This window comes from Mobula hypostoma, chromosome 3, assembly GCF_963921235.1.
Source record: "Mobula hypostoma chromosome 3, sMobHyp1.1, whole genome shotgun sequence".
In the NCBI taxonomy this organism is placed as follows: Eukaryota; Metazoa; Chordata; class Chondrichthyes; order Myliobatiformes; family Myliobatidae; genus Mobula; species Mobula hypostoma.
In genome coordinates this window covers 181,483,041-181,501,410 of record NC_086099.1, presented here as the reverse complement: position 1 = coordinate 181,501,410, position 18,370 = coordinate 181,483,041, and the positions used below count along the sequence as shown (strand labels likewise).

Sequence of the window (18,370 nt, the reverse complement as noted above, 5' to 3'; positions counted from 1 at the left end):
TAGTCGAGCAAGTTCCACTCCTCTATTTTCTTTAAATATTCCCCATATTCACTGAATTCAGTCTTTTCAAAGTTTATATAACTGCTTCAAGGCTTGTAGCTACTTGACCCGCAAATCATGAGAAATGTTATCATGCAACACTTGTTGCACCTTAAATCCTGAAACTTCCACTTTCTGTTCTCACCTTCCAAAGCTTTTACATCACACATCATGACTTATTGACACCTTCCTGAGCACAGGATCACAAGCAAATGATAGTTATTGGACTCTTGTGGCAAATTGGATTTTCTTTATTTATTTTAAAGCTTAATGAAATTGTTCATAAAAATAATTTTCTTAATGTCAGATTTCTTTCCTGTTATTTTGAAAATCAATTTATTGTTTTCTTAAGCAAATGACAAACCGCTGCGGGCATCAGCAGGTCAGACTGTGCCTGTGGAGGAAACAGAACAGTTGATATTTTGGGTCAAGACCACCTATTTGAACTGAAAGAGAAGAGGGGAGATAACCATACTACAGATTGCCAATTGACCTAGGATGTAGGTAAGTAAAGTGATTTCACCAGTATGAAAAGTGGCACATCAAGTTCTTAATGTTCTCAAAGTGAGACAAGTTTAAATTGGCAACTATTGCTAGTTTACACTGTAACCTGTGCAACTGGGGTCTTTTCTTCAGTAATTAACATTATTTTTATCCATAGGCAAACAATTCCACCAGGGAAGATAATTTAGATGGGATGACTAAACCAGTTTTTCCTTATTTTAATGATGATTTACCAAATTGCAGGAACACCACTCTTTCGGAGACTGTCTTATATGTCTCCCACTGGAAAAACAAAACAAAACCGGGAGTTCTAATTGCTGGACAGTTGAAATAATAACAAAATATTCTAAGTATACACCCAGTCAGTCAGCAGAATCAGGGGAAAAAACTGACAAACATTTTGGATACACGCCATTCCTCAGACTGGAAATTAGACGTAGTTGGCAGGAAAAGTAGTTTGATTCCCACACTAAAACAAACATTTCATTTTCTTTCTTCAAGCCGCAAAAAGATCAGAAAGAAAGCGCTGAAGTAAATTAGGGACATCAGTCTAATAGAAACACTTTTCGTTTCTCTTCAGGTGCTCAGCCCTGGCTTTGCTGAGATGGCTGGTGACACCACCTGCTTTACAGTGTCATTCTGGTTTTATTTCTGATTTTCAGCAGCTGCAGTTTTTTAAAAATATCACATTAAAATAGGATCTGTGCATTTAAAAATAGAATCTTGTTAGAAATAGGCTTTGAAAAAAAAACACAATACATGCACTCAGTGGTCACTATTAGATACACCTGTAGACCTGCCTATTAATGCAAATATCTAATCAGCTAATCATATGGCAGCAACTCGATGCAAGAGCATGCAGACATGGTTAAGAGGTTCAGTTGTAGTTCAGAACAAACATTAGAATGGGGCAAAATGTGATTTAAGTGACTTTGACTATGGAATGATTGTTGGTGCCAAATGGTATGGTTTCAGTATCTCAGAAACTGCAGATCTCCTGGGATTTTCACATTCAACAGTCTTTAGAGTTTACAGAGAATGGTGTGAAAAACAAAAAACATCCAATAAGAGGCAGTTCTGTGGGCAGAAACATCTTGTTCATGACAGAGGTCAGAGGAGAATGGCCAGACTGTTTCAAGCTGACTGGAAGGCGAAAACTCACACATTCCACAGGGAGGATGTACAGAAACTCCTTACAAAAGGGAACCAGAATTGAACTATGAACTCTGGAATAACCTAAGCTATAATAGCATCACGCTAACTGCAATGCTACCGTGGTGGCCAAAGGTCTGCATAGAGTGGATGTAGGGAGGATGTTTCCTAACGGTGGCTGAATCTAGGACCTTAGTCTTTACGGAAGCTACACAGAGCTTTAGTGTATCCCTCAGCACATATTGATGGAGTGATATAGACGATAGAGTGATGGAGTGAAGGGATTAGATTAATAAGATGTTATTAGTTTAATTGATTTGGCACAACATCATAGACCAAAGGATCATTTCTTGTGTGGTACTGTTCCTGTACATTGTATCATGCCCTGCAGCAGAGATTTACTGACAGACAACTCCTTACACTGAAAGGCCAGCAAATTCTGCAGAGAAGCAATGTTCCACTGCTTGTTTTTGTGTCTTGGCGATGAGCCATTCTGCCAAATGTCTTTGCCTGATTCAGGATGGTTTATAGATGCACGGGTGATCGCTTAAGTCAATGCAATATGCATCCACACACTTTCCATTAAGGTGAATAAATATAAATAAGAACTTTGACTGATTATCCATCTCCTCTCAGGAAATAAAGTTTTCAGCTGTAGTATACCCTTGCTTCTCGCTTCTCTGTGGATCGTCACCTTGTCGTGGTGGAGAAGTTTGTCTGGTCTGGAGCTATGTTCATGGTAGGGTCACCCATGGCGGTAAGGTCGAGGGTGAGGTCCCTGACAAAGAACCTCAATGGTGGAACAGGTGGACAAAGTTACTTCAAACTCAACAGCTGTGAAGGCGAACGAAGGCTGTAACTAATCCATCAGCTCCAATCGTCATGGTTTCCATGCCATTGGAATCAGTTGGTTGATTTGTGAAGTATCGTGTGCTTCTTGGAGTGCAACATCAAGTACACGTTAAACAGGCGTCTTCACTCTGTAGGCCACTTCTTTAGAATGACCATCATCCTCAACCTCGAGGGATAGCCACCATTGCTTCTCATGGCTTCATTTAACCTTTAATGTCAGGAACTCAAAGTTACTCCTGACAACCTTTTTATTTAGTTTTTGATTGGCAGGATTGGGACCCTGTGTCAATTTCTAACTGCCCAGGGTTTGTGCCCATTCCACGGTTCTGGGTGCAAAGATGCTGTTTACATTGGCTTGATACAGCTGAGTCTTTTGGGAGACATTTCTGGCAAATCAGAGCTAACTATCATCATATATTGGCCAGACAAGATAAAGGCAGTAGGTTTCCTTCTCATGACTTTCCAAGTCAACAAATGAACTTCATATGACAATCCAGTAACTTCACTATTACTGGAGCAACTTTTCACTTCCAGGCATATTTAAATTGAAATTAAATACTTAAGATACAAAAATTGGCTAACAGGGATTAGTACCAAAACTTGCAATTAAATATAATTTGAAATGGTAAGAGAAATAACATAAAGACAGCTTTCTTGCTCTCTTCAAGTCATTGTAATTGTTTTTAAAAGCAGTGGCCCATATAAATCTTGGTTAGGCAGCACTATACAAACAGCAAAAAAAGAAATAAAATGCTTGAAATAGTCAGTCGGCCAGGCTGCATCTCTGGGAAGAAAAATGAAGTTAGCATTTTAGGTTAAAGGGTTTGAGTATTTGCAGCTTTTCCAGTTGAACTTTAGATTTCCAGCAGCTGCAGTTTTTGATGGATATTCAATGAACAAACTGAGTTTTAATACTTTTGTATAAATCCTGATTAAGAGGAAGTTTGGGCTGCTGATGACTGAGAATCCTTGGAACATATTTTAGTTTGTTCAAGTTTATGCAATGGCTGCTAGCATCAAACACTGACAGTTTCGGTAGATGGTAGTCAGCACTAAACTGCCATCAAATTTTAAACTATTCACCTCATTCACTAGGTAAAACATCATTCACTGAACAAAGGTTATAATTTTTCATTCCCTGTACATACACTATGCAATTGTCTGTCAGATTCCTCAAGTGGCTGCTCCAACCTGCAAGATCTTAAAATTGCCTCAGGGTCCCAAAGTCAGGTGGATGCCTGAATCTCTGACTCATACAGTCCCTATGAAATGGTATCTAAACGGTGGGGGGGAAAGATGCGCAGGTTTTGGTAGCCAATACAGGAAGGATGTGGAGGCTTTGGAGAGCAAACAGGAGACATTTATTTTCTCCGAAGCAGCAAAAGCTGAGAAGTTTGTAAAATAATGAAAGACATCAAGCAAGTGGAGAATCAGCATATTTTTCCCAGGGCACGCATTTAAGGTGAAAGGTGACAAGTTCAAAAGAGATGTGCAGTGCAAGTATTTTATGCAATGAGTGATATAGAACGTGCTGCTGGGGTAGTAGTGGAGACAAACATGATAGAGTCATTTAAGACGCTCTTGGATAGGCATCTGGATGTACAGAGAGTGCAGGGACATAGATATAAGAAATAGGAGCAGGAGAAGGCCATCTGGCCTGTCAAGTCTGCTCCGCCATTCAATAAGGTCATGGCTGATCTGGCCATGGACTCATCTCCATCATCATCATCAGGTACTGTGCTCAGTTTGAGCTTTGACTGCCACGGCCCACACACTCCTGTTTCGGGTCAAGTGGATCAGTTCATTGGTATTCATTTCCAGTTCTCTGGCTGCTGTCTCCATCATCATTTGTTTTTGTCTTCCTCTTGCTTTCTTCCCTTTAATCTTTCCCATAATTACCGTGCATTCTAACTCCCCTTTCCTAATCACATGTCTAATGAAGTTACGTTGCCTTTTCATGATCTCATACATTATTTCTCTTTTTGTGTTTGCTCTGTTCATGACATCCTTGTTAGATATTTGTTTCGTCCATGATATTCTTTGCATCCTCCTCAAAAACCACATCTCTGCTGCTACAATTCATTTCTTCATGTTACTAGATATTGTCCAATGCTCTGAGCCATATAACATAACTGGATAAACATAACATTTCAGTGCTCTGAGGCAGATTGACATGCGTAGTTTAGTATTGGTCAGTATACTCTTCATTCTCATAAAGGTGTTTTTTGCTATCCCTTTTCTTCTTTTAATGTCCAAGTCGCACCTGCCATCTAATGTCACCCAGCTTCCTAAGTAGCAAAAGTTCTGTACTTGTTTTATGTCTTCCCCATTTATTCTCAGCCTGCAGATAGGATTCTCCTTCTTTTGGATATCACCATACATTCTGTCTTTTTGCAATTGATAGATAGACCCATTTTTGCACTTTCTTCAACAATTATATCAATTAAATTTTGTAGTTCTTCCTCCGTACTTGCAATTAACACAGTGTCGTCTGCATATGTGAAATTATTGATGCTTTTACTGCCAACTTTGTTTCCCAAGATGTCTCTTACTTTTTGTAATATTGTCTCACTGTACACATTAAATAAATCAGGGGAGAAAACACACCCTTGTCTAACTCCTCTCTCGATTTTCGTAAACTGACTCACTTCTCCATCTATTCTTACAGCGGCAGTTTGTTCCCAGTACAGATTTTTGATTAGGTGGAGGTCTTTCGAATCTAGATCTAGAGTTTTCTGTAATATTTCAAATAACTTATTGTGCTTCACTTTATCAAATGCTTTTGTGTAGTCGATAAAACAAACAAACAGATCTTTTTGTACTTGAATAGCTCATTGTGATAGCATCCTTTACACCAATATTGCATTTCTTGTACCTTTGTCTTTCACAAAACCACATTGTTCTTTGCCTATTTCAGCTTGTATCTTACTTTGACTCATCTCCACCTACTCCATAACCCTTAATTCCCCTACCATGCAAAAATCTATCCAACCTTGGCTTAAATATTTTTACTGAGGTAGCCTCATTTGGCACAGAACTCCACAGATTCACCACTCTGGGAAAAGCAGTTTCTCCTTATCTCCATCCTAAATCTACTCCCCTGAATCTTGAGGCTATGTCCCCTAGTTCTAGTCTCACCTATCAGTGGAAACAACTTTCCTGCCTCTGTCTTATCTATCCCTTTCATAATTTTATATGTTTCTATAAGACTTCCTCTCATTCTTCTGAATTCCAGCGAATATAGTCCTAGGCGATTCAATGTCTCATCATAGTCTAACCCCTCATTTCTGGAATCAGCCTGGTGAACCTGCTCTGCACCTCCAAAGCCAGTAAGTAAGGAGACCAGAACTGCACACAGTACTCCAGGTGTGGCCTCACCAGTACTCTGTACTGTTGCCGTATAACCTTCCTGCTCTTAAATTCCTCTAGCAATGAAGGCCAACATTCCATTTGCCTTCTTGATAGCCTGCTGCACCTACAAGGCGACCTTTTGTGATGTATGCACAATCACTCCCAGGTACCTCTGCACAGCAGCATCCTGCAAATTCTTACCATTTAAATAATAATCTGTTCTTCCATTTTTTTCTTCCAAACTGGAGGACCTCGCATTTACCAACATTGTATTCTATCTGCCAGACCCCTCCCCCCGCCCAGTCACTTAACCTATCTATATCTCTCTGCAGACTCTCTATATCTTCTGCACAATTTGCTATTCCACTGAATTTAGTGCCATCAGCAGGCTTAGATGCACTACACTCAGTTCCCTCTTCCAGATCATTGATGTATATTGTGAACAGTTGTGGTCCCAGCAACGACCTCTGTGCCACAACGCTCACCACTGATGGCCAACCAGAGTAAAACCAACTCTCTGGTTCTATTGGTTAACCAATCCTCTATCCATGCTAATAAATCACCCCCAACTCTATGCATCCTTATCTTATGGATGTCATTTATGTGGCACCTTATCAAACACCTTCTGGAAATCCAAATAAATAATGCCCATCTGTTCCCCTCTATCCACTGCACTCGTTATATCCTCTAAGAACTCCAGTAAGTTTGTCAAACAGGACTTGCCTTTGCTGAACCAATGCTGTGTCTGCCTGATGGAACCATTTCTTTACAGATGCCTTTGCTATTTCTTCTTTAATGATAGCTTCAAGCCTTTTCCCAATTACAGATGTTAAACTAACTGGCCTATAGCTAACAACAGGAATTCTGCAGATGCTGGAAATTCAAGCAACACACATGAAAGTTGCTGGTGAATGCAGCAGGCCAGGCAGCATCTCTAGGAAGAGGTGCAGTCGACGTTTCAGGCCGAGACCCTTCGTCAGGACTGAACGAAGGGTCTCGGCCTGAAATGTCGACTGCACCTCTTCCTAGAGATGCTGCCTGGCCTGCTGCGTTCACCAGCAACTTTTATATGGCCTATAGCTACCAGCCTTTTTGCCTAGCTCCTTTTTTTAACAGTAACGTGACATTTGTCATCGTCCAATATGCCGGGACCTACCTGCCCAGAGTCCAGAGAATTTTGGAAAATCATCTCTAAAGCCTTTACTATAACTTCTCCCATTTCTTTCAGTACCCTGGGATGCATTCTATCAGGACCATAGGACTTAACTATCTTCAGGCCCACAAGTTAGCTCAGCACTACCTCTTTAGTGGTAGCTAAATGTATCGAGGTCTTCACCTCCCATCGCATCCATAACATCTCCCTTTAGCATGTTAGACGTATCCTCCACCGTCAAGACCAACACAAAATAGTCATTCAAAGCCTCTGCCATTTCCTCATTACCCAATATCAATTCCCCCTTCTCGTTCTCCAAGGGACCTACATTCATTTTAGCCACCGTTTTCGGTTTATATAATTATAAAAACTTCTACTATTGGTTTTTATATTTTGTGCTGGTTTATTTTCATAATCTTCCTTTTCTTTATTGCTCATTTAGTGGTTCTCTGTTGCTTTTTAAAGTTCTCCCAATATTCCAGTTTCCCATTACTCTTGGTAACTTTGTAAGCACGAGATTTTAGTCTGATACCTTCTTTTACTTCCTTAGTTATCCCAGCTGCCTCTCTCCACCCTTATTGTCCTTGCTTTTAACTGGAATATACTTTTGTTGGGCACCGTGAAAAATTTCATTGGAAGTCTTCCACTGTTCCTTAATTGTCACACCATATAGCCTGTGTTCCCAGTCTACACTAGCCAAATCCTCTCTCATCCCATTGGAATCTCCATTGTTTAGACATAATTTACTGGTTTTAGATTGAACTATTTCACCATTTGTATGAGAAACTCAATCATACTGTGATCACTCTTTCCAAGAGGATCCCAAACGACAAGATCACTAATTTTACCTGTCTCATTGCACAGGACCAGATTTAAGATGGCACGTTCCCTTGTAGGCTCTGTGACGTGCTGTTCAAGAAAGCTATCATGGATGCTTTCTATGAAGTCCTCCTCAAGACTGCCTCCACCAACTTGATTCACCCAATCTATGTGCAAGTTAAAGTCCCTGTTCTACATGCCTCAGATATTTCTCTGTTTATTGCCTGTATCACTGTAATGTTATTAATCAGTGATATCATTGGGTATATAATTCCCAATCCTCTCCACCCTGCAACCATGTTTCTGTAATGGCCACTAAATCATACGCCTTTAGACTGATGGGTGCCACATGTTCACTAACCCTATTTCGAATACTATGGGCATTGACATAAAGTGCCCTTACACTCATTGTGCTTTTAAAATCTTGTGATCTTTTTCTCTTTTGTACTTGACGTTTCTTTACTCCACTCTCAATTTTCTCTTTTTTATCTTTTGTTTTTCTTTATCTTTATCCACACTTCTCTCTTTTATTGATCCATACCTCTCCACCCCCTTACTATTTAGCTATTTAGTTTAAACCCCTATCCACAGTCCTAGTATGTGATTCACTAGGATCCAGGTCCCATCACAGTTCAGGTAGAGCCCGCCCCATTGGTACGCTCCCTCCTTCCCCAATACTGGTGCCAATTTCCCATGAATTCAAACCCACTTCTCCCACATCAATCCTTGAGCCATGCATTTAACTCTCTAGTGTTCTTGACCCTATGCCAATTTGCATGTGGCTCAGGTAGTAATCCAGAGATTATCACTTTTTGGTTCTGCTTTTTAATTTAGTCCCTAGCTGCTCAAATTCCCTCAGCAGAACATCCTCCCTCATTCTACCTATGTTGTTGGTACCCACATAGACTGTGACAACTGGATCGTTCCCCTCCCACTGCAAATTCCTCTGTAGGTTAGATAAGATGTCCCAAACCCGGATATCAGGCGGGCAACAGAGCCTTCGGGACACTCTATCCTTGCAACAGAGACCTCTGTCTATCTCTCTGACTGTACTATCCCCAAATACCACAACATTTCTCTTCTCTCCTCCCTCTTGAATAGCTCTCTGAACTACAGTGCCACAGTTAGGTTGCTCGTCGTTCCTACAGCCCCCACTCTCATGCAGGCAGGGAACAAGAATCTCAGACCTGCTGGACAAGCTCAAGAGCTGAGGCTCCTCCAGCACTGACTCTTGGATCCCACTACTCACCTCACTCACAGTCATACCCTCTTGACCCTGACCACAGACCGAATTTGAGGCAGCTAATCTAATGGGTGTGACTACCTCCTGAGACAGAGAATCTAGGTAACCCTGCCCCCTCCTTGAGGGGCCCCAGTATTTGAAGCGCAGATTCCAGGTCATCAACTTTGAGCCTGAGTTCCTCGAGCAGCCAACACTTGCTGTAGATGCGGTCACCAGGAACCACAAGGGGATCCACCAGCTCCCACGTCATGCAACTACAGCTGCAGGATATTGTGTTGACTGAAAGAATTAGTTTAGTTATGCATCTAATTAATAGTTTAATTAGTTGAAAACAATATCGTGGGCCAAAGGGTCTGTTCTTATGCATTACTGTTCTATGTTCTTTAACTCCAGTTCTATGATGTTTTAACTAAATAAAAGAAGATACAATTCCCCTCCCTTTGTAAAATTAAAGCAGACATCTAATTTTTGTCAACTACCATAAGAAAACCAACAGGGATAGTTTTAGTTCATTTAATTTACTCAGTTGAGGTTACATATGCATTTTATAATTGCCAACACGTACAACACTGCAACAGAATGCTGTTACTCTCAAATTTATGGTTGACAATCAGTATTAGAATCAGATTTAATATCACTGGCATAAAGCATGTCATGAAATTTGTTGTTTTGCAGCAGCAGTCCAAAACAATACATAAAAGAACTAAAAATTACAATAAGAAATATATATTTAAAATAAATTAAATAGTGCAAAAAGAGAGCAAATAAAATATTGAAGTAGGGAACATTGGTTCATTGTCCATTCATAAATCTCATAGCTGAGGGGAAGAAGCTGATCCTAAGGCATTGAGGGTGTGTCTTCAGGCTGCTGTAGGTCACCTTGGTGACCAGAATAAGAGGGTCATGCCCTGGGTGATAAGGACCGTAATGATGGATGCTGCCACTTTTAAGGCATCGCCTTCTGAAGGTGTCCTTGATGTTGGGAAGGCTCGTGCTTCTGATGGAGCTGGCTGAACTTGCAACTTTCTGATCCTGTGCAGTGACTGCTCTTTACCAGATGGTGTTGCAGCCAGTTAGAATGCTCTCCACGGTACACCTGCAGAAATTTGCGAGAGTCTTTGGTGTCATACTGTCAGTTTTTGCAGAGGCATTTTATGTTTCAGAAAAGCTGTTGCAACTCGTTTATTGAACACCAAAAAACTGAACTTAAAGTACAGTTTTAAAAAAAACTTCACAGAATTACATCATTCTAGCTCCTTTAGAGCGAAACTTCAACTCAATGTCAGTGGTTGTGAATTATGTATATTTTCCTGTCCCATCCACCTCCCACTCCAATTAATTACCCTACTCAGACCACCCCCCAGAATTCACTGAAACCCTGGCATTGTGAGTCCGTCCGCAGCTCAGATGAGTCGCCTGGCTCAGGTCCTATGTTCCAAGGGTGGAGGACAGCAGGTGCCTCTGGCTTGTCCAGTGGTGTGTTGACACACTGGTAGTCATGTCATGATGGCAGGGGCATGATGGTGCAATCTTCAATCTCGGTGGGCCAGTTTCAGATGATTTATGTTCAGGTTTACCCTCCTTATCTATGATATGACTTTTCTCCCCATTCCAAAATGCAGAACGGGCCATCATAAGAGGACCTGAGGGGATGTTCAAGTGCATCGTGGTGGATAAAAACAAACGAGGAGGAATGTAGGTCAACAGGAACCCAAGAGTGCTGTACACCATGATGGGAGTTAGGAATCAGTGAAAAGGAGTTGAATTTACTGAGGAGGGTGGAAGACTGTTGAGAGGCCGGTGAGGTAGTTGTGGCGTCAGGAATGAAATCACCTGGCACTCATAATGGCTGCCCACATAACGACCCTGCCATGGACAACTACATGTCTTCTTTTGGAGCTGTTCTGATCTGCAGCAGGACCCACGGAGACTATCGTGCTATCACTTAGCAGTCAGGGAAGCCCTCAGAACAACCTTTACGGAGCAGTGAAACTGCACACGAAGGCCACTGGACTGCAGGTGATACGCCGTGGTGTATTGTCGCCTAATGCCGTGGTTCTGGGCCATCGCAAGCCAGAGGTTTGATATGAGCAGAGGTCCGCAGTCAGAGGAAATATCAGATGGGGTGCCAAACTGAGCAACCCAAGTGCTGATGAATGCCTAAAGCATGTCTGCGGCTGTCGTCGATGCTGGCGGGGGGGGCGGGGGGGTCGATCTCTGGCCCTTTGGTAGTTTAGTTCACCACGGTAAGGACGTATGTGAAACCACGGGGGGGTGGGGAGGGGAGGGGGTTGGGGAAGAAGGCCAACAAGGTCCACATTGACATAGTCAAGCTGTCACTCAGGGACCTCAAAAAGGTGCCAGTGGCACCTGAACACGATGGTTAATTTCTGCCCGTAGCACTCCACGCCGGCTGCAGTCCAATCATACATGTCCTTTTGAAGGCCATGCCACACAAACTTCAGTGCAATCAGTTTCTGTGAGGCCATGTTTTAGGACTGCAGCAGAGAATGTGGGCTTGGTGAGATTTGGGCATTCACCCAGCAGCTGAGAAAACTCACAGGTCGTGGTGCATGTGCTTGACAGAGTACTTGCTGGGGGTGTAGGCTAGTGACCCAAAATCCTTGACATCCACAAGCCAGCAGTTCTTAAGATCGACCAACAGGTCTTGGGTACACAGGAAACCTGCGCTGAGTGGAGGACTAGCCACTTTTGCCAGGATGGAGTCCCTTGTGTCGCATCACCCACGGAAGCAGAGTGTCACCCATCGTGTCTCGCAAGTCTAGATCTCGCTGTCGTTGGCAGCCTGCAGTGAGGTTTCATCACTCTGCCTTCTCATCTATAGGCGATGTATCTATGTCACACAAGAAGGTTGCCCTGAAAGGGTGTCCATAATAAACAGTAGGTGACCCTGGTAGCTGGAAACTATGGTGTTCCCAGACCTCTGATGTCCTGATGCACTGGCACTGTCGAAGCTGCAAGGTGGCCAGCACTTCCTAGCATTCCCACTAAAGCCAGGCCCAGCATCATCTCTTTCACAGGTGTGGGCATCCCTGCTGATCATGCTTATTGTGGTAGGGAAAGGAGGAGGAATGATGCATCGCTGCCTGGCTGAGTGTAGACAATCTTCCACTTTAGCAAGCTTCCTATAGTCCATCTCGGGTGCATTAGCAAGGGCAAAATGAACTTTATCAGGCATTTGCTGCATGAAGAGTTCTTTAAAAATAAAACAAGGGTGGTGATTTCCCAGGAGAGACAGCATATTGTCCATTAGCTCCGAAGGCCTAGCATCACCAAGGCCAGGTAAGGAAAGCAACTGTTTGCCGTGCTCAGACTCCAAAAGTCTGTAAACGATGAGCTTTCAGCGATCGGTATTTATGGCGTTCAGGCGGGTGGTCAAACAGTTTCACTACTCTTGCAGCCATGGAGTTGCTGAGCAACGCTGCTACATAGAAATATTTAGCGTTGTCAGCGGAGATTTCTCGAAGCGTGAATTGAACCTCCACTTGGACGAACCAAGTGATAGCACTTTGCTCCCAAAACTCTGGCAGTTTCAAGGTGACCACATTGGCCCACATGTTTGATAACTCTGAAATCGTCCTAGAGCTACGGGATCACCAATGTAGATTTGCACAAATAAAATGGCAGAGGTAGAAACATAGAAAACCTACAGCACAATACAGGCCCTTCAGCCCACAAAGTTGTGCCAAACATGTCCCTACCTTAGAAATTACTAGGCTTACCTATAGCCCTCTGTTTTACTAAGCTCCATGTACCTATCTAATGTCTCTTAAAAGAGCCTATCATATCCGCCTCCATGACCGTTGCCGGCAGCCCATTCCACGCACTCACCACTCTCTGAGTAAAAAACTTACCCCTGACATCTCCTCTGTACCAGCACTTTAAACCTGTGTCCTCTTGTGGCAACCATTTTAGCCCTGGGAAAAAGCCTCTGACTATCCACACGATCAATGCCTCTCATCATCTTGTACACCTCTATCAGATCACCTCTCACCTCTGTCGGTCCAAGGAGAAAAGGCCAAGTTTAGTCAACCTACTCTCATAAGGCATGCTCCCCAATCCAGGCAACATCCTTGTAAATCTCCTCTGCACCCTTTCTATGGCTTCCACATCCTTCCTGTAGTGAGGCAACCAGAACTGAGCACAGTACTCCAAGGTGTTCTATGTTTCAGAAAGTTATAACAACTCTTTTATTGAACATCAAAAAACTGAACTCAAAGTGCAGTAAAAATAAACCTTTACGTAATTACGTCATTGTGTCATACCAGCCTCTTACAGTGAAACCACAACTCAATGTAGGTGGTTGTGAATTATGTACACTTCCACCAATTACATTACCCTACAATTCCAATTCTCCTCAAGCTCCTAATTAAATATAGCCACTATTGTATCTTCTTTGTAATTGCATCAGTATGTCAGGGACAAACAGCAGTCAAATTGATAATTATAATTAAACAAATATGAACAATTACATTTTCTTTCTTACTGAAACTCTTGATACACCTTTATCTTTCTTTAATAATAAGGAACGATGAAGAATAAATTTTGCTGAGTATAACACATCACACAACTCTTCTGAGATGAGTTTTTCTAACAGATGTATCTTCAATGCATCTGTAAAGAAGAACATACGGTAGCTTTCTGCAAAACTGGACTCAGTCAGTGAGAACCTGCGTTATGTTGGGTCCTTGCAAAATACAAGCTAGATGGTACAAGAATGGAGAGTTCCTGAGGTATATCAGCACACATACACCCAAATGATGTGTGCTTAGCCCACTGCTCTACTCTACACTTGTGACTGTGCGGTTAGGCATAGCTCAAACTCCATCTTTAAATTTGCCGATGATACCATTGTTGGCTGAATCCCAAATGGCGACAATGAGGCTTACAGTAGTTGGGTGGCTTTGCAACAACAATCTTGCACTTTGCATAAGCAAGATCACGGAATTAACTCTGGACTTCAGGAAGTGGAAGTGAGGAGAACAGACTCCAGTCTTCATTGAGGGGTCAGCAGTGGAAAGAGTGAAGAGCTTCACGTTCCTGGGCATCTGTATCTCAAAGGATCTATCTTCGGGCCAACATATTGATTCCATCACAATGAAGGCACACGGCAACTATATTTCATTTGGAGTTTGAGGACTTTTGGTATGTCGCCAAAGGCTAGCAAATGTTTACAGATGTACAGTGGAGAACATTCTGACTGGTGGCATCGCTGCTTGGTATGGAGGCACAAATGCAGAGGGTTGTGGACTCAACCCGCTCCATCGTGGGCACAATCCTTTTCGCCATTGAGGACATATTCAAAAGGGACTGCCTCAAGGAGACCACGTCCGTCATTAAGGACCCTCACCACGTGAGGCATGCCCTTTTCACATTACTGAGAATGCACAGAAGCCTAAGGATCCACACTCAACATTTTAGGGTCAGCTTCTTCCCCTCTGCTATCAGATTTCTTAATGATCCATAAAGCCGTGAATACTACCTCACTATTTATTTATTTTATTTTTATTGCAAATGCAGTATTTTTTATGTCTTCACTGCACTGTCACCACAAAGCAAGAAATTTCAATGCGTACGTCAGCAATAATAAACGTGATTCTCATTCAGATTCTAGTTCTGATGCAGGGAGTTGATTGAAGGTGGGAAAGCAAGTTAAGAAAGTGACTAAAATTCATAGCGGATTCTGGGTTTTATAAGATAGGATGCAAGAGGGGAGAAGTCATGGTGAACTTTAGTAAAATTATTGCTGTATTGTAACCATTTTCGGATGCCACACTTTAGCTCAGCAGAGAAGATTTTTGAGAGGATGCAGAAGATATTTACAGGGATGAACTGGAGAAAAATGGGGTTATCCTTCAAAGGATAGGAAAAGTTATGAAGGAAAATAATACAAGTATTTAAAATCATGTAAAATACAGATAGAGAGCAACAGTTCCCATAAATGAGAGTATAAACCACCAGTGAGCATAGAATGGACAGATGAGCTGACTGGAGCTGACTGTTCCTTACTCAGTGAACATTCCGGGTTGCAACAATTAAGGTTTTGTAGTGATTGCAGATTCAAGTCTAGCATTCAAGAGTGACTGGATAAGGATAGAAGCAAAACAAGAAGAGCAGGACTTTTGAGAGAGATCAGTGGAGTAGGAGCGGTTGTATTGTTCTTATATAGAGCCAGTACAGACTTGATGGACTGAATGTTCTCCTGGTGGGAGGTCTATAAATGGTATTTTGTAAATAAGGGCATTTCGGCAGCCAAGAACCAAGCTGGCCAGGAAATGCTGAGAAAGCTACAGCCACTTGGCTAATAGCTAAACCTTAACCATAAGACCGTAAAATACAGGAGCAGAATTAGGCCATTTGACCCATCGAGTCTGCTCCGCCATTTAATCATAGCTGATCCATTTCCCTCTTGGCCCCAATCTCCTGCCTTTTCCCTGAATTCCTTCATGCCCTGACCAAACAAGAATCCATCAAACTCTGTCTTAAATATACCCAATCACTTGGCCACCACAGCCACCTATGGCAATGAAGTCCACAGATTCACCACACTTTGGCTAAAGAACTTCCTCCTCATCCCAGTTCTAAAAGAACATTCGCTATTCCGAGGCTGCTCTTAGACATTCCCACCAGAGGAAACATTCTCTCCACATCCACTCTATCAAGGCCTTCAATAAGTTTCAATAAGGTCATCCCTCATTCTTCTGAATTCTAGTGAATACAGGTCCAGAGCCATCAAATGCTCTTCATTTGACAAGCCATTCAATCCTAGAATAATTTTCATGACACATACATCAAAGTTGCTGGTGAACGCAGCAGGCCAAGCAGCATCTATAGGAAGAGGTGCAGTCGACGTTTCAGGCCGAGACCCTTTCCATGAACTTCCTTTGAACCCTCTCCAATGTCAGTATATCTTTTCTTAGATAAGGGCCCAAAACTGCTCAAGTGAGGCCTCACCAGTGCTTTATAAAGCCTTAACATTACATCCTTGCTTTTATATTCTAGTCCTCTTGAAATGAATGCTAACATCACATTTGAGTTCCTCACCATTGACTCAACCTGCGAATTAACCTTTAGGGAATCTTGCGCAAGTACTCCCAAGTCCCGTTGCACTTTTATTTTTGAATTTCCTCTCCATTTAGAAAATAGTCAACCCTTTTATTTCTTCTACCAAAGTGCATGGGAAAAGACGCCAACTTGACATGAAGATAGATGAGCATTAGGCGAGAAGAGGGAGTTAAAAACAATCATTCCAGAACAGCAACAAGTTGATGTTTTCAATATGAATTCAAATTGACATTTGTGAAGTTCTTTGAGAATATCTTGAGAGCTGAATGCTCTTCAGTATTGATTGAGGACAAAATGGTGAATCATCAGTTGTTTCGAAAGAACATCTTTGGCAATTGAACTGTGAGGCACAGATTGAAATCAGATCTTCATGAGGTAAGAAACAGAGTTCCAAAGTAGCAATCTCACAGTCTGATTATCCTTAGTAAGGAGTGCCTGGTTTTAGCCGGAGCTCAAAGTCTCACGTCAAAGACACTGACAACAAGACAGTGCCATTTCAATGTATTGAGTGAAGGAACTCCCAAACATCTAGAAGCAGTAAAAGTGAAGTCAATTTTTTTTTATCAGAGTACATATATAAGGGAAGTGACCCAATCAGGAATCGAACTCAGATCATTGGTTTAAAAGTCCACTTCTACCACTGAGGTTTATGAGAACCCAATTGCAGAGACCACAATGAAGGCAGGAGTTGATGTGCAGGTTCACAAGCAAGTTTTACTCTTTTAGACAAGATGGGGGAGAAAAACAGGCATGGGCAAAAACAGGCAACAGTCCAACTCAAAAATGCAGTAATCCAAGATCTTGGTAAACAAATAAAATCCAGAAATGCCAGGCAGTAAGCAGACATCAAAAAACAGAATCAACTCAAAAAATATTAGAGGCTTTTACTACTTACAAAATGACACTTTAAGACTGAGCAGAGTAAGGTATAGGAAGCAGGGTTTAAATGCACAGATGTTAATTGGGAATATGTGCAGGCAGTGATGAATACAAGAGAGTCCAAACAGTTCTGGAAAAAACCCTGAGGGAACTATGTCTGTCCCTGTTGGCCAATCCCAGAATAGACTGGAATCCTACACATGAATGTCACCCTAAAATTCATTTTCTTGCGGCCGTTCACATTAAATACAAAGAAATACAATAAAGACTATAAAAAAATGCACACGAGGTGGATGAACAATGAACGTGCAAAAAAACAAACTTTTCAAAGACAAAAAGAAAAAAACAAAACAATAATAATAAATAAATAAATAAGCAATAAATATTGAGAACATGAGATAAAGAGTCCTTGGAAGTAAGTCTATAGTTTGTGGGTACAGTTCAGTGTTGGGTTGAGTGAAGTTGAATGAAGTTATCTCCTCTGGTTCAAGAGCCTGATGGGAAAGGTGTAATAACTGCCCCTGAACCTAGTGGTGTCAGTCGTGAGGCTCCTGTATCTCTTTCTTGATGGCATCAGTGGTTGAAGGTGGTCCTTGATGAATGCTACTTTCCTGCGACGGCATTCCCTGTAGATGTGCTCAGTGATGGGCAGTGCTTTCCCTGTAATAGAGGGGGCTGTATCCATTACTTTTTGTAGGTTTTTCCATTCAAGGACATTGGCGTTTCCCATACTAGGCCCATTGCCATTGGTATTAGATGCCCGAGTTCGACAATGAAATGCCTATGTGATCTTGAAGCCCATGTGGGAAAACTGCTAGGAGCATGCAGTTCTACATTCCCCTGTGTCTGATTGGCTGAGATATGGGTTATGAAGCCTCAGCGTTCTGAAGGATTTGGTGTAAAACCAAATAAAAGAATCATCATGTAGCAATGTATATTAACAACAACAATCTGGGAACTACTTTCATAAAAAGATCCTCGACAGTGCAGACTATGTTCCATTGAAACGAGCATGGCTAGTTCATCTCACATGGTGTTATCTGAGTCTTGGTCAAGAATTTTGTATTAGTGGGCAGCTACGGAAGTGAGTTAAATGCAAGGTCTATAAGAGTTACAAGGTTTGATTGATATACTTCCAACTAAATTAATATATTAGTTCTGAGTATTAATAAAAATTCAGACACATCAAATTTTAGTTTTAGTGGATGCCTTGTCATATTGGTTGGACTACGGTAAGGGCACAGGAACTTCAAAACCTTTGATTGTTAATGAATCGATGTCCTCTGCTTCAC

At 41.9% G+C, this 18,370-nt stretch overlaps 1 protein-coding gene and 1 long non-coding RNA gene across 4 annotated transcripts in view; one reads left to right on the top strand and one right to left on the bottom strand.

The window, feature by feature from the left end:
- LOC134344431 (voltage-dependent L-type calcium channel subunit beta-2-like) overlaps positions 1-18,370 on the bottom strand; it is a 339,015-nt gene that overhangs the window by 136,670 nt on the left and 183,975 nt on the right. The window lies entirely within an intron of this gene.
- The window catches only part of LOC134344433 (uncharacterized), a 63,797-nt gene that overhangs the window by 2,098 nt on the left and 43,329 nt on the right, over positions 1-18,370 (top strand). The window contains exon 2 of the long non-coding RNA XR_010017438.1: positions 392-543. This is a non-coding gene — a long non-coding RNA (uncharacterized LOC134344433). The remainder of the gene's footprint in view (positions 1-391; positions 544-18,370) is intronic.